Source organism: Lissotriton helveticus, chromosome 6 (genome assembly GCF_964261635.1).
Source record: "Lissotriton helveticus chromosome 6, aLisHel1.1, whole genome shotgun sequence".
In the NCBI taxonomy this organism is placed as follows: domain Eukaryota; kingdom Metazoa; phylum Chordata; class Amphibia; order Caudata; family Salamandridae; genus Lissotriton; species Lissotriton helveticus.
In genome coordinates this window covers 1,955,437,234-1,955,455,014 of record NC_136067.1, presented here as the reverse complement: position 1 = coordinate 1,955,455,014, position 17,781 = coordinate 1,955,437,234, and positions in this window count along the sequence as shown.

The window sequence follows — 17,781 nt, the reverse complement described above, 5'->3', positions numbered from 1 at the left end:
ACCTGACCTTCTAACCTACACCAATGTTATTCAACAGTTCTTTGCTTCCACACAAATACATATCTATGTCTATGCTATTTACTTGCAGTGTTTCACATTACCATACAACATTCCTTCAAAGTCAATCCTAGTGGCATTGACAATGCTTGTTTTCCCACAGGAATACCTTTGATTTTCACAGGGAACATACACGTATCCACAATTAGCGAAACAGAGAAATCTTAAAGAGGTTATTTATATACACACAGCACCACGTGCTGTAGAATTCCTTTATTTGTGGTCTTCTTTGTGCTTTCTTACCCCCGATGGGCGGGGTTTCCCAACCTCGCCAAAACATCCTTAATCCATTTACTTTTAAATGCAGCAGTTTCCGAGCTACAGGAGCCACAAACTGCACCCGACTCGCTTACTGCTGCAGCGCTTAGGTCAGCGAGTAAAAATACTCTTCTTTCCTTATCTCTCACGGTTTCTAGATCTCTCTGCGTCTCACTACCTCTGACTCTCTGTCTTCTGCATTTTAGGTCCAGCCTATAGCAGCGCGCATGCACAGCTATAGGAAAACGACCTCTTGCAGCTGACCAGGACTTTTCACAAGCTCGTGCTTGTGGCATTTTTTCCACCAATATTTCTATTGGTGTTTGCGTGTGTCTTCCTTAAAAGACAGCACGCAATTGGGTAAAGGCGGGTGCATGTCCGCCTTTCCCAGCAAATGTAACCACCCACGGCCTAGGGCTTGCGGTTACGCGTAGAGCGGCATCTGTTTCCAATTAATGAGAAACAGATGCCGCCTTTACAGCAACTCTCAGGACTCGTGGACAAGGCACATCTCCCGTTGGCTGCCACCCAATCACAAACAGCAGACTCCTGCTCTGCCGCAGGACCTCCTCTCCTTTACGGTAAGTCCTCTGTCTCTAAAACAAACAATCCCTCTGAGCACGGTGCCTGGAAATTCCTGATTTGGCGACATTCATTTGTCGCACGCTCGTCCTCTCCAACACAGTACACTTCACACACCAATGTCTGCTGTAGTGTAACCCGGGGCCCGTGGACAGGCTCTAGGCAGTTGGAAGGTCTCACACACGCACCTTCCCCGTTCGTAAATACAAATCCATGCCAATAATTTTATAAATGACTGTGGTTGCCTCCCTAACACTCCTGCACCCACTTCACATGTCGTTCTGCGCGCCCCTAAATATGTCGTTTCGGCCACCCAAACAGGGACCTTCCACGTAGCTACGGCCAGGCACATCTCGGACCACAAACGTTATTATAGGTGAGGCTGGAAGGTATCTTGCACTACAAGCGATAAAATGAGGGTGGCGCAGTCAGCCACGGGGCACAGGAACAGGTGTGTGGCCAGCTACTGAGTGCAGGGTTGTCTGTGCACCGAGCAAAGTTTGTGCAGCAGACAGACCTAACTGTCAAGTTCGGTCAGTACAGGTTCTGAATCAACACCCCCCCTTGTAGTATACGAGGGCACCTTCGTCCATTATTTTGGTGTTTAGCACAGTTAGCTGGAGAAAAGACACTACATCAGCGTCGAGCGCTGAACGCATCTTTTTATAAGTGGCATGCCACACCCACACACTGGCACGCAATGTAATCTCTGCTACCCTCAAGCACAGAGGAAGCAGAGGCAGCGCTGCAGGGGGTGACTAAATTCACCCCATTTCGCTCGAGATGCAGGGAGTAAAAAACGTAACACCTCTGCCTAAATGTTATTCCTTCACGCAGTTTCAATATTGTGAATATAGGACCTTTTAACTTGAGGTCTTTCCTCTCTCTCTGTCACATCTATAATCACCCTCCTCCTGTCTGTTTGTTTCCTCCCCTCCGTCACTTGTCTGCCCTCCCTTTCCCTCTCTAAACATCAGCAACCCCATCTGCCTCACCCCCTCCCCTTCTCTGTAGTGCTTCTGCCACTGCCGCCCAGCACCTGGTGTGTGTGTATCTGCCCAAGTTGTGTGCGCGGAGCTCCCCCCGTCCTCCTGCCGCTCCTTAAGAGTTGCCCCCGAGTGTGTGTGTAGTCCGAGCTGTGTAGTCAGAGCTGCTCTCACCCCCCCTTCTCCTGCTTCTCCTTGCAGTAGGCCCACAGGGGTGTGTGTGTCAGGGCCGTACTGAGAACGAAAGCCTGCCCTGGCAAAGTGCTCGGACGCCTCCCCCCCTCCCCTCCCCCTCCTCCTAACTTTACTACTACTTAACTGAGACAAAATCCTAACTTTATGACTTTCAGTATTCACAAAAAGGCATTTAGTAGTACTAAAGTTAGGAGTCCTAACTTTACTACTACTAAATGCCTTCTGTGAATACCAAAAGTAGTACGTTTAGGATTTTATCTCAGATTAGTTCTGTGAATCGGCCCCTCTGTACTTACCACTCTTGCTCATTTGTTGCTTGTTCAGTTTAATTTGTTTATCTCTTGCTTCCTTGAATCTGATAGCACCAGTTCCACACTTCCCCCTCCACTCTGAAAATGCCACACTATGTCCCACCCGGTGAGACAGCAAAATCACCATCCATCTAACCTGTCAACAGAAGTTATTGAGAATTCCTTGGCCCACCTCACATGCTTAGACCAAACTCAAAAGGTACCTGAGCCAGCCTACATTTTGCTAGACTGGTCCACCATAACCCATTGAATCTGTGTCACAGATCAGTAAAAACTAACAATTTGTGCACCAGTACTCTGCTTTATCTGTGCATCATTAGATTTCCTATATGTGTCCCAACGCTTGAACAAAAAAATGTCTTTTAATCTCAGGGTTATCTATCTAAGCCTCTCCTCAAGAGCTTCCTTGTCTCTTCCTGTGTTGCCATTCAACAAACAATTATTGCATCTTAATGTCTGAGGTAAAGAAGTAGATCCTGCCATCCTTCAGGAATCTCAAGGTTCCTCCTGAAGAAAAACCTGCCCTTCCGCATATTGAAAGGATATACTCATTTCAAATAAATGCCACTTCCTTTTCACCTTAATAGGGGAGAAATCAGAACAAACTAAAAAAAGGAAACTTTCTGTAGAGATTTTTTGAATTTTGTCAAGCCTTTTCATAAAGTTTTTGATGACGCACAAAGTTCCAGAAGCATATCAACATTGCTCGGAGATGATTGCCTTGTTGATAGTCCTGGCCTGTTGCTGCCGAAGCAAAGAGAAGGAATGTGTTTATTGGATTTTGTTAATCTAATCCTATGTGTTCATCTCTTAGAAATATGCTTTAAAGAGTTCACAATAAACATCAGGGTATCTGATCTATTCACTCCCTTAGAAATTCCCAGCACCCAGAGCTTATTCTGATGTTGCTAGTTTTCAATATCCTCCTTTTCAATTGAACATCCTTTAATCTCATGGTATGCCCATCAATCTGCTTGGAAACTTGAGAAAGTGCTATCTCTCATATTTGCCTTTATACCACCTTCACTTGTTTAACCACAGATGAACAAACTGTTGTGATTCTCTTTACTGAAGCCTGGACTTTCCCTTTTCCTGCCTTGTGGACGGATAATCTCCACAGTTTTTATTTTCAGATGGACCAATATGATATATTGAGATGAGAGTAGGGTCAGAGTGGTCATTCACACTTTCACACTTGCTGAAGAATGAATATGGATATTTGCCTGTGAGAGTGTTAAAACTGTCCTTTCTGTGTATTACTTCTTTCATCAGAACCGGCATGATCCCATTTAGGAGTCTCTTCAATGCCACTATCATCTCTCTCTGGATTAATATTATCACAGTCATAGGAGTATTTTGATATCTGACCCATCCCTAGATCTCCTGGTTAACATTTGGATATGGAATCCTGGCTAGATCCTCTTGGAGGGGAATGTCTCATAGACAGATCAGACAGCGAGCATTCCTATGTTCCTTATGAGTCAGGATTGTGTCTGCTACCTGTCCTTTTAAACAGGAATCATCACTTGCTTGAGCCTCCTTAGGATTGGTTTGTTTAGACATGTCTCTGTTTTTACTTCTGGTTTGTCAACGATCATTGTTCAAAGGGCAAGTACAGCTAATGATGTGAGGCATTAAAACTGCTTCTGGATCCTCTGTACCTTTTCCAACATTGCCACCTCTCTCAATCTTCTTACACTAAGGTTTCTGATATAGTGCAGTTTTAGTTTGGGAATGCATATTTATTGAGGGATTCTTTCATTTTACCCAACATTTTTTTCAGGTTCTGGATCTACGTGTTAATCTCTAAAGTATGCATCAGAACCGGGCGATTGAAGCAACTGAAGCTGTTTAGAGGCTGATTGCACACCTTGAGTGCTTGTCATCTCCTATGTTCCTATGGCTTCTATATTTACATCTGCATCCTAAACAATGAGGGCCTCTCTCCTTGACTAAGTAACAACAGATTAGAATTCTGAGGCACCAATTCCTGTGCTGCAACAGCTGTAGCAGGAACACATTTCCTGCTCGTAGAAAGGTACTCAGAAGAAGAAAAGAGATTAAACTCATGCACACTGGCTATCCCACCCTCTTTGCAAGCAAATACCCAGACAACGATTGCTCCAGAACTTCCAATACTTACAGCAGCAGCGGGCTCAAGAATCTTTGTTTCAGACATGGATCTATGAGCCTGCTCACCTACTGGGTCCAGATCCAACCAACCACCCACTCTGCACCAGGGCACACATACTTCATCTCAGTTCTGAAGGCTTCTTCACCAGGAAACGTCTCTTACTAGGGAAAGTGGTCAAGGTATCCCAAGAAACCGTAGTCAGCAATCTGGACAATACTCTCTTCCATATCATAGTTGGTAGATTTCTGCTTTGCTCCTGCTCCCACACCTGATGTCGGCCCAAAGAGGAAGTCTGTTATCTCTTTGTGAGTCCTGCTTGGTGGAATGTACCATCTTCTTCAGAGATGCCTCTCCTCTCTTCCCTTAAGTTGTTGCTGCCATTGCCTTTGACGAACACCTTCCAGACATTCCACACATAATAAACAGGAATTCAAGAGACATAATGACTGTACAGTGTCCAGAACTAAGAGAAAGATCACAGCATCACCAACTCAATGCAGTTTTGGAAGGGGAAGAAATCTCATATGCGCTATTGTAGAGCACATAGTAGTACACCAAAGCCTTTGAAGAATGGAATGTTCCAATCAATAGAGTAGGTCTAGTCTCTCTTCACCTTTTGAGACCTAAAGGGAGTAGATAGGGCAAAGGGCAGGTGCTGGAACTCCAGAAAACTGCAAAACAGCAAAGCGCAGGTTTTATCTTAGTGTGTCAGCTGCCAAAAACTCGATCCCCTCCTCACAGCAACTCTGCAACACCCTCGGCGACCACTTCCACAAGATAGTAGCCACCTATAGAAACTGTGATCCCCAACCCTCTGACCTCCTCGGCATCCCATCGATCACCACTGCCAACCACCCATGCACCACATGAGAACAACTCAACACACCGAATACAACCACTCTTATGAACTCCATCAACTTGGGAGCAGTCGCCGCCCCAAGCAGCTTTTCAACCTCAGAAGAGACTAGATCAGCTGCCAGCTCACCAACATTCTCAATGCCCTGATTACCACAGCCACCTTTCCGGACATTTGGAAACACATGAGGTCAGACCGCTCCTGAAGGAACCCTGTACGGATCTCAGAGAGCTCCATAACTACCATCCCATCTCACTGCTCCCCTTTCCCACCAAAGTCGTGGAGAAGGCCATCAACCTCCAACTCACCAAACACTTAGAGACAAACAACCTAATGAACCCTTCTGAAGCAGGATTCAGAGCCAACCACAGCACTGAGACAGATCTGATAGCCACAATGGACAACATCCGCACCCTACTCGACAGAGGAGAATCAGCTGCCCTGATTCAGCATGACCTCTCCGCAGCCTTTGACACCGTCTCCCACCACACACTCATTGGTTGACTACGTCAGATTGGAATCACAGACGACATGCCCAGATGGATGGCATCCTTTCTAACCGAGTGCATCCAGAGAGTCCGCCTCCCTCCCTCACCTCACAAACCAAGCACACCATCTGCGGAATCCCCCAGGACTCATCCCTAATCCCAACACTCTTCAATGTCTGCATGACACCGCTCGCAGACGTCATCAGATCGCACAACATCAACATCATCTCTTACGCCGATGACATTCAGCTCATCCTCTCGCTTCACTGGACCCCAACTCGACGAAGACTAACTTCCACAACTGTATTAAGAATGTGCCAGCCTGGATGAAGGGCAACTGCCTCAAGCTCAACACAGACACAACTGAAGTACTGGTCATCGGCAGACGCACTGACCTCTGGAAAGACTCCTGGTAGCTGTCAGAACACGGACAAATCCCCATGCCGAAAGACCATGCCCACAACCTGGACATCATCCTCGAAAGAAAACGCTCCATGAAACGTCAGGTCAACGCTGTCTCCCCAGCCTTCCACACATTCTGAATGCTCTACAAAGTTTTCAAGTGGCTCCCCATCAGCACCAGGAGGACGGTGACGCAGACCCTCATCACCAGCTAAATGGACTATGGCAATGCACTTAAAGCAGGCACCACCACCAAACTCATACAAAGACTCCAGACAATCCAGAACTCAGGCTCTAGACTGATCCTCAACTAGCCCAAGAGAACCCACATCACCCAGCACCTGAAGGACCTCTACTGGCTCCTGGTGCAAAAGAGGTGCCAATCCAAGCTCCTGACTCACAACAACAAAGCCCTCCACAACCAATGACCCCCCTACATAAACCACGGCCTGCTCTTCCATAGACCTCCCAGGAACCTCTGCTCTACACACCTTGCCCTTGCACAGATACCTTGCATACTCCACTGCCGCTACGGAGAATACTCCTTCTCCCATCTCTCTGCCACAGCCTGGGACGCTCACCCCCTCCACCTCCGCACCGCACCCTCGCTGACCCTCTTCAGGAAGGGGCTCAAGGCTCTTTGACTGATACCTGCAGCACAGTGCCTGGATACCCTGTTGGGTGACAAGCAGCACTCTACAACAATGACTTAATTTTGGAATTGTCCTGTTTCTTCTATTGTCTTGCTAATTATCTTTTACTATTGTTGTAGTTGGGATCAACTTTGACTCAGTGTCCATCTTCAATCAAAAAAGTAATTGATTATGAAAGAATATTTGTACTCTGCATTGGTTTTTCATTCTAGCTGTGATTGTTTTTATGAGACATCTACTCTCTTTCAATTATAATATTCAGAGCATGTCTACTGAGGGGAGATGCCCTTTCTTCAAGTAATCTTGAAGGGCACTCAACCGACCTCCATGCATCAGTGTCTTTTGTGGCCTCTCTGACAATTACTGAAGGTCCTATAACCACCCATCCCATTGTCTTTCCAGATAATTTAGGAAAAATGTGCATTTGCAGTACATCAATTTTATGAGAACATCTGTGAAAGTGGGATGAGTGGAAAGACATAGATACATTTCTGTAGGACAGCTGATCAAAAGGGTGTTCACCATCATGCTTGCACAGTAAAATTTGGATGCATAGTCAGGGAATTTGCTGTTGACTGCATGGCGAGCGTATCAGTCTGAGAGAAGCTTCAGTTTCAGTACTCCATCATTTTTCATCTATTCTTACTATTCGTCGAAAGACCAGCTGAGTGTATCGTCCTCCGTGTTCTTTAATCCGGGGTAGAAGAACTCCTGCAGTTTGAACGATTCTGGTTATTAGCCATCTTCAGATGTTTTCAGCCTCACAAATGAGGGCTCTCAATCTTGTCACTTGTTTCTTGTCGAGATAAATCAATGCCGTTGTATTTTCCGCCTTCATCATAGTTAACTTTATTTTTATTGCGAAGGGATACCCTTAAAGCTAAATGCGCTGCTTCAAACTCTAGTAGGTTTTGTTATGTGGGGGGTCATTTGGAGACCATCAGCCACATGCATCAACAGAAGCAGTTGCGATTCCTAAATAGCGATTTTTAAGGAATCGCTATTTGGGAATCGCAAAAGCCTATGCATGTAGGAATCGCTATAAAAATAGCAATTCCTAAACATTCCTTAATTGCTGCTCGCAAATTGCAAGTCCCAATTAGGAATGAATTGGAGATTGCACGAGCAATTTGCGAGTACCAGAAGGTACTCGCAAATTGCTCTTGCAATTTCAAGGGTACAAGGGTGTCAAAATGGCACCCTATTGCACCCCAGAAATTGATCTGTGCACATATGTTGCACACACACATGCCCTGAGGGCATGTGTGTGCGCAACATGAAACTTTGAAAAATGCACAAAAATGCATTTTTCAAAGTTTTTGCAAATTACCATGAAGTTCAACTTCATGGTAAGTTGCTACTCCTATTTGCGAAATTGCTATTTTTTTTAATTTTGATGCATTGCATTTAAGGAATCTCAATTTGGGATTCCTTAAATGCAATCGCAATTTAAGGAATCTCAATTTAGAGATTCCTTAAATTGCGATTTTTGCATTTGGGATGATGTATCCCAAATGCAAAAATATTGGTCGCAAAGGGGCAGGTACTAAGAATCTGCCCGTTTGCGACCGGTTTTTAGCTTGATGCATGTGGGTGCCTATGCCTTGAATTTTCAGGTGACCCCTATGGGCTATACATCCCATCAGAAAAGTCCCTGTTGATGGAACAAAACAGCCCGGGAACGGCAAAGAGAAGGGCCTCATCGGACGGCTCGGAGACAGGAGAAAATGTGGCAGCAGGTTGTCGATAAGAGACTCTGACACGAGACCATGGAGGAAAACGCAGACAACAACTACCTCAAATAAAACGGACACCTACCTCATGACAAACGGAATGAAGAACTAAAGACTACCAGACAAAGTATTACGAGACTCTCAGGAATGTTCACTGAAGGGCAGGCTCCAGAGACCAACAATAGATATCCTTTTATCGTATGCACAGCACGGAGGGAAGCAGGGGGTGGTCTTAATTTGTACCCGGGGGGGGGGGGGGGCGGAGGGCGGAGAACCGTTGCTGTCGCACGTTTACAGTACGTTGACGGGGGAGGGGGGTGGGGGGAGAGGGGGGAGAGGGCCGGGGGGAAGGCCATGAAGCACGGACAATCACATCTTGGTGGAGCTATTTCTTCTTTTTTTTCTTCTTCCTTCTGCACATACACACATCCCCATTCCTATCCACACCCCGGGGGGCCCAAAGACTGATGGCGGGCGGCGGTGCGGCACCAGACACAGAGGTACAATATAGGAACCAACTCAGTTAGCAGCGAGATAACGAAGGTACCATGACCACACCGGACACTCAGGCCCTAGCACAGATAGCAGCAGACATCAAGATCGTCAAGCGACGGAAGACATTAGAATACCTACACAGACTCAAAGCAGATGTATACGTCCTCCAAGAATCCAGAGTATCCATAGAGGATGCCAACAGGCTCAAGGCAAACTGGATAAGCGAGGTTGTATGCTCACCAGCCGTCAATAAAAAGGGAGGGGTGATCACCATTATCAGCAAGAAAGCAAAGTTCAGGGTTCACGACGACGTAGCAGACACAAAAGGTAGGAGACTACTCACATGCATCAAAAGGGGCGAGGAAACTATGCACATAACAAACATCTACGGGCCGAACGCAGCAGACAACAAATTCTGGGAGGAGGTAGAAAGCGAGCTCAGCAAGATCCCATTGGGGGAACTACTAATCACAGCGGGAGACATGAACCAGGCGATGGACAACGCCATAGACAGGCACCTACATAGAGGAGAACGCACAAGTCTCAGGTTACAAACTTAACAGGGATAAATCCGAATGCAAACCGATGAACTGCCACACCACCAGAACAGTCCTAGGAACGTTCGGACTGGCGTGGCAAACTAAACCCCTAAAATATCTTGGCCTCCTCTTCGGGAGGGACCTTAGATCAACCTTAGACCAAAACGAGGAAGCGATTAAGCATGGGCGTAAAATCCGCTCCGATCGCGGATTTTTCGGATTTTCGGCAAATTCGCAATCCGCGAACTCTCGCGAATTTGTCGAAAATCCGTGAATCCGCTCGCGGCGGATTTTTTGCTTGGTTGCGGCGCGCGGCGTGTTGCACGGCGTTCACTTTCCGTCATTAAGCGTTTGCCGAGTTGTTTTTCTCGATCATATTTTGCGAGTGCCGCGCCATTTTGGATCTTGCTGCGTGATCCCGCGGGAGTTTGGTGCCCGCGAATACGTAATCGCGGCTTGCCACCTTGCACAGCACACCTCGCGAGAGTTCGCAATTGCGAACACGTAGTTGCGGCGGAAAGGAACAATCTCGCACTCGCGAAATAGAGATTTTGCAATTCTGCACAAGAAAATCACCAGCAAACAGGATAAACCTTCAGAAAATTATGATTTTTATCAGAATCACTCCTCAGGTTGACATTTGCATGGCCTTTTTTTTGCAAGGAGTCCATTTTTGGGGGGGGGGAAGGAAGTGCCCCACAGTCTCCAACTTCCTGTTCCTGTCCAGCAGGCTCCTCCCAGTGCTTTGTCCATCTCCTGGTCACTTTCATTTGGATCTGGAGCTGGAAGGATTACTTTTTGTGGGTGCTGCTGGATATTTGGATTTGAGGCCTTTTTGACTTTCTTTGGATCACTTTTGGATTAGAAATCAACTTTCACAAGTAAGTTTGTTTGGGGCATTACAGTTGCTGCAACTACAATTTTGGAACTTTTTCAGAACATTAAATAAATTATATTGTGGGTAGCCACAGTATCCAGTAGGACCAGGGTTGGTTATGGGTGCATGATACAACTGTTTTGTTGAATTTAAACACCATTGAGGCCATGGATGGGCTGGGATTGTGCTGATTTTTGTTGTTTTTGTCGTTTTTTTGGGTCTACTGGTGGGGCCCTTTGCGCAGGGGTGGTGAGTGTTGCATGGGCCTAGTCTTTCTGTGGGGTGTCTTCTTGAATTTAAACATCATTGAGGCCATGGATGGGCTGGGATTGTGCTTATTTTATTGTTTTTTGTCGTTTTTTTGGGGCTACTGGTGTGGCCTTTTGCCCAGGGGTGGTGGTGCATGGACTGAGTGTGCATGTGGTGTGGTCTCACTCTCTTTAATGTAAACATCATGGATGGCATTGGATTGTGGTGATTTGTGGGTGTTTTTCTGTTTTTCTGGGGTGTACTGTTGATGTGGACTGGCCATGTGGGTGGTGGTGGTGGCCATCTTGAGTGCTGGCTGGTACAGGCAACATGTGCTTGGGGTGCAAGGGGCCATTTTGAAGAGAGGCAGTGTCTGAGGCCTGCACGTATTTTGCCTACTTTTCATCCATTATCCCCAGGGGTAGTGACTCAGTGTTGCATGGGCCTAGTCTTTCTGAGGGGTGTCTTATTGAATTTAAACACCATTGAGGCCATGGATGGGCTGGGATTGTGCTGATTTTCGTGTTTTTTGTCGTTTTTTGGGGGCTGCTGGTGGGGCCCTTTGCCCAGGGGTGGTGAGTGTTGCATGGGCCTAGTCTTTCTGTGGGGTGTCCTCTTGAATTTAAACACCATTGAGGCCATGGATGGGCTGGGATTGTGCTGTGTTTTGTGGTTTTTGTCGTTTTTTGGGGGCTGCTGGTGTGGCCTTTTGCCCAGGGGTAGTGGTGCATGGACTGAGTGTGCCTGTAGTGTGGTCTCACTCTCTTTAATGTAAACATCCTGGATGGCATTGGATTGTGGTGATTTGTGGGTGTTTTTCTGTTTTTTTGGGGTGTACTGTTGATGTGGACTGGCTTGGGGTGTAGGGGCAATTTTGAAGAGAGGCAGTGTCTGAGGCCTGCACTTATTTTGCCTACTTTTCATCCATTATCCCCAGGGGTAGTGACTCAGTGTTGCATGGGCCTAGTCTTTCTGAGGGGTGTCTTATTGAATTTAAACACCATTGAGGCCATGGATGGGCTGGGATTGTGCTGATTTTCTTGTTTTTTGTTGTTTTTTTGGGGCTGCTGGTGGGGCCCTTTGCCCAGGGGTGGTGAGTGTTGCATGGGCCTAGTCTTTCTGTGGGGTGTCCTCTTGAATTTAAACACCATTGAGGCCATGGATGGGCTGGGATTGTGCTGTTTTTTGTGGTTTTTGTCGTTTTTTGGGGGCTGCTGGTGTGGCCTTTTGCCCAGGGGTAGTGGTGCATGGACTGAGTGTGCCTGTAGTGTGGTCTCACTCTCTTTAATGTAAACATCCTGGATGGCATTGGATTGTGGTGATTTGTGGGTGTTTTTCTGTTTTTTTGGGGTGTACTGTTGATGTGGACTGGCCATGTGGGTGGTGGTGGTGGCCATCTTGAGTGCTGGCTGGTACAGGCAACATGTGCTTGGGGTGCAAGGGGCCATTTTGAAGAGAGGCAGTGTCTGAGGCCTGCACTTATTTTGCCTACTTTTCATCCATTATCCCCAGGGGTAGTGACTCAGTGTTGCATGGGCCTAGTCTTTCTGAGGGGTGTCTTATTGAATTTAAACACCATTGAGGCCATGGATGGGCTGGGATTGTGCTGATTTTCTTGTTTTTTGTCGTTTTTTGGGGGCTGCTGGTGGGGCCCTTTGCCCAGGGGTGGTGAGTGTTGCATGGGCCTAGTCTTTCTGTGGGGTGTCCTCTTGAATTTAAACACCATTGAGGCCATGGATGGGCTGGGATTGTGCTGTTTTTTGTGGTTTTTGTCGTTTGTTGGGGGCTGCTGGTGTGGCCTTTTGCCCAGGGGTAGTGGTGCATGGACTGAGTGTGCCTGTAGTGTGGTCTCACTCTCTTTAATGTAAACATCCTGGATGGCATTGGATTGTGGTGATTTGTGGGTGTTTTTCTGTTTTTTTGGGGTGTACTGTTGATGTGGACTGGCCATGTGGGTGGTGGTGGTGGCCATCTTGAGTGCTGGCTGGTACAGGCAACATGTGCTTGGGTGCAAGGGGCCATTTTGAAGAGAGGCAGTGTCTGAGGCCTGCACTTATTTTGCCTACTTTTCATCCATTATGCCCAGGGGTAGTGAGTGTTGCATACTTGCATGGCCCTAGTCTTTCTGTGGGGTGTCTTCAATGTAAACATCATGGATGGCAGGGGATTGTGCTGATTTTTCTGTGTTTTGTCGATTTTTTGGGGTGTATAACTGAACTGATGTTCCTCTGTCTTCCATTGCTTTTAGGTGCACAAGACTCAAGAGAACCACCAGTGCCAGGAAGAAGTCCTGCAGCGGTGTGTGTGTGCAGTATAACGTCACGCGGCGTCACGTCTGGACACAGACAACTCTGCAACTCGTGCAACTGCTGCCTGCTGTTCTGACCTGCTCTGAAGAAGATGGCCCCAAAAAAAGTTACCCGTAGCTCCTCTAGCAAGAAAGGTGCCAGTAAGGAGCAGAAGAAGCAAGTTACCAAGGAGACTGGTGTGCCGCCCGCCCCTTTTTTTGGGAGTAAAAAAAAAAGTATGCCTGCAGCAGCAGCGGGATCTGCTGGGGACCAAGCTGGCAGCAGCACCCCCGCTCCATTGGGCTCAGTGCCACCACCACCACCACGCCAACTTAAGTCCAAGCCCTTGAGTGCTGCAGAGGCAGCCAGTATAGTTCTTCAATCACCATCGACCAGTGATGTTGGCTCATCGCAAGAAAGCAGCAGCAATGTCCCTCAATCAACACAGGTTGTTGTAGCTCATCTGACGAGTGTTGAACAACCACAGCCGCAACAACAATCACATGTGTAAGTACAAGCCCAAGTACATGTGGAAGGAGATGCGCAAGCAGAGGTGCATGGAGGGTCACAAGTGCCCACAATAGTTGTTCCTCCCGAAGTAGGGGCACATCAGGAAATCGACAATCAAGGCGAGGTATCATTTGAGGAAGACAATCCTCCTGATGATCATTCATTGTCTTCCACACCCCTAGCAAGGAAGAGATCAAGGGTGGTGTCTACATCTTCTTCAAGCACACCTCCTTCTGATGATACGGATAAAAATTGGGAACCAGCACCACTGCCGTCTGAGAGTGAGGCACACCATGATCTGACAAAGGTAGTTAAGCGTAAAAGGAAGCTCGTCCAAAGTCTCAGACTTATGGAGTGTGATGATGAGGCTCAACAAGAAGTGGCAGATACTGCTGCTGATGAAGACTCTGACAACAACGACCCAGTCATCATAAAGGTCACTGCAGCCCCAGCGGGCATGCAGCAAACAGACATTTTGACCCTAGCCCGAAAAGCTGCTGAGCGTGATGATGATGATGTTGTCGACGAGGAGGCAGTGGAAACACCACCACAATCATTGGAGTTAAGTAGTACACCAACTCGTACCGCTTCCATATTTCTTTCTGGCAAGAAGGGACCTCCATCCACCTCGACCTTAATTAGTGGCGGTGAAAGTGCACAACGTACAAAAGTTGGGCAATCCAGATCCTCCACTTCATCTGGCATTAGCAGCATGACCACCACCACCAGTATCGCCGCCTCCTCCAGGCCCCACAGACACTTCAAGTCCCCAGTTTGGGACTTCTTTACTGTTTGCCCAAAAAGGGAAAAGTTCGCCATTTGTACCCTTTGTAAGGTTGCAGTTAGTCGTGGTAAGTCAGGTACCAACTATGGTACCGGAGGCCAGAGAGGTCATCTTGAGAGACAGCACACTGTCAAATGGTTTGCGCACCTAGATGCGATCAAGGAAGCCCGAATTGGAAGTCAAGAAAACGTTGATGTTGCATCTGATGATGACGAGGAGGAAGAAGACGTGTCAAGCACTTCACTTACACCCAGTACCCCTGTCAGCAGCACACCCAATGTGAGGCACACTAAGAGTGTTGGAGCGAGTGAGACACCAACGCGCAAAAGTTCACCAGCGAGCATAATTGGGTCAACGAAGTCATTATCATCCCGTAAATGCTTGGTCCAGGGCAACATTAGAACCATGTTTTCTTCAGACGCGCCATATGAACGCAACCACCCACTGACGCGTCTGTATAACACTAAGCTGGCTAAAATGCTAGCTGTGGACCTTCTCCCTTTTTCTTTTGTAGAAGCGGTAGGTTTTCTAGAATTAGTGGCAACGCTCTGCCCTAAATGGAAGGTTCCTAGCCGGTTCTATTTTGCCAGAGTTGCGGTTCCAGCGCTACATGAAGATGTGCTGGAGGCGATTGGGGCAGCTTTGCAGAAGAGTGCTGTTCACACTATACATCTGACAACAGACATGTGGACCAGTGGCGCAGGCGCTGATTACATGTGCATCACTGCACACTGGGTCTCTTTTTCAGGTGTTAAAGCAAAGCTAAACGCAGGTGTTGACCCGGACCAAGTTTTTAAAGCTGCTCGGAAACATGCAACACTAGCCATGTTTGGCTTGGAGAAAAGTCACACAGCAGAAAACATTTTGGACGAGTTTAACAAAAAGGTCTTTCACTGGCTGGCCCCAAAAAAACGCCAGATTGGTTATGTTTCCACGGATAATGGCGCCAATGTAGTTAGGGCCATGGATCTGGGTCACTATTTCAGAGTGCCGTGTTTGGCGCACTGTATCAACCTGGTAGTTCAAAAATTCTTGAGTGATACAGACAGTACAGCGTTCGAGGTAATGGCCACCTGCCGCAAAATGTGCAACCATTTCAGCCATTCTTTTAAGGCCCGGAAGCATCTGAGGAGCCTGCTACTTCAACGTCGAATGCCAGTGAAAGCACTCATCCAGGAGGTGGCAACACGTTGGAACTCAACCTTCTACATGCTTGAGCGTCTGTATGAGCAGTATACGGTACTCGATCACTATTTCTTAACAGAGGGTACAGCTCAGAAGGACCTGCGGATGGGTGCGGCGCAATGGGACATAGTTAAAAGCCTGACAGACATGCTTCGTCCTTTTGAGTTCTTCATGCGTGCAGTCAGCCAGGAGGACTGTAATTTGGGAAAAGCTATCCCATTGTTGTGCATGCTGGAGCACCAACTGAAGGCGGTGTCTTCTGAGTTTGAAAAAGATGAAAAAAAAAGACCCTTTTATTTTGTCGGAGAAATTATTAGAGCGCCTGCGTGGTGATAAACGTCTTAAAAAGATCAAGTCAGAACAGCATTACATTTGTGCTACTATTCTGGATCCACGCTACAAAAAGGCGCTGGCAGGCCAAGCATTCTTTCCTTTTGCTGATGAAGATGTTCAAAACTACAAACATTGGCTAGCCTGGTCAGCCAAGAGGTTTGAAAAAGAACGGCAGGATATTGAAGGAGAAGGCAGTACATCAGCATCAGCAGGCCATCCCCAGTCAAAAAAATCCACTTCTGCACCTGTGGCTGTGGCACAAGTGACCTCTCAGCCGTTAAAGACACCATCAACCGGATCATCTGCACCAGACACAACAGTAACAGTGGCTGCTGTAGAGGATTGGCTAACTTTGCTTGGGTATGGTTCTCGAAAAAATGTCACAGGCACAGCAAAAAGTAAGCAAAGTGGAGGAACCGTTGCTGACCTTGAGTCGATGGTGCAGGACTATCTGAATGACTCAACAGAGGTCTTTCTTAATGATGAGCCATTGCAGTATTGGCATGGGAAAAAACAATTGTGGCCACAGCTCTCCAACCTGGCTATAAACTATTTGTCTTGCCCACTCGCAAGTGTGTCTTCTGAACGTGTTTTCAGTGCTGCTGGTGGCATTGTAACTCCCAAACGGAGCCGCCTCTCGCCCAAAAATGTGGAGCGGCTGACAATGATCAAGATGAACCAGCACCTCATACCACCAGATTACAAAGTACGAGAAAGCACGCCGCATGAAGACGAGGAGGACGGCAACGTAGATGAGGGGATTTGTTCTCTGTTCGGTGACACTGACCTCATCCTGCCTGAATTCGCAGAGTATGATGACGAAATCTTCTTCTTATTCCCTGACACCGAGCCCAGAAAATGAGACAATGAATCAATAACTTTCTTTTTCGTCCTTATTCACTTTTATTCCTGTGTGTCTGTCTTTCTTTGTTTTGCACAGTTAATTTAATTCAAACTTTAATCACCTAATCCCAAAAACAAGCCCATCAGCAGAACTGTCTTCACTTGTTTGCCTATTGATTTGAAGGTGCCGCAGTCTACATTCCTCAGGTTCACAAGTTCTGAAGAACATGCTCCTCTATCCTCCTCCTCCAGACTCCGATTTCCCTCAAAGCAGAGGGCTGGATTACGCCCAATGAAGAAAGACTCAGCACTTGTGGGGGTGTTCTACTTCTTTGCGGGTGAGTTGACGGCTCTGGGCCCATTGCTGTGAAGCTCTAATAACGGATAAAAGTGTTTTGGACCAAATATGAGGCGGAAATTTCTTGCCATTTTTGCTGACTTGCTTGCCTTTGAGGTGCTCTTTGGCGGGGTTCCGGGTGTTTGTGGGTGAGTTTTGGGGTCTGGGAGCACTGATGCGACAGTCTAATCTTGATTGCATTTGCTTTTCAGGAAATCCATGGTGGAAAACAGGAGTTATGATGATGACCTAGCTGCACAGCGCGTTAGGACCGAAGGCCGAGAGATATTGTAAGTATGAGAATTTTGCTTTTTTGCTGTTTGGGGGTGTTGTCGCCTGCTTTTTTGCGGGTGGGTTGGCGGGTCTTGGGGCATTCCTGGGAAGGTCTAATACCGGATAGAAGTGTTTTGGACAAAATCCATAAGGAAAAGCCTTTTTTTTGCTATTTCTTCTGACATCTTGCTCAATGTAGCGTTTTGGGGGGCTTCCTGGTGTTTGTGGGTGGGTTGCGGGGTCTCTGTCGAAGCACTGCTGCGACAGTCTAATCTTGATTGCATTTGCTTTTCAGGAAATCCGTGGTGGAAAACAGGAGTTATGATGATGACCTAGCTGCACAGCGCGTTAGGACCGAAGGCCGAGTGATATTGTAAGTATGAGAATTTTGCTTTTTTGCTGTTTGGGGGTGT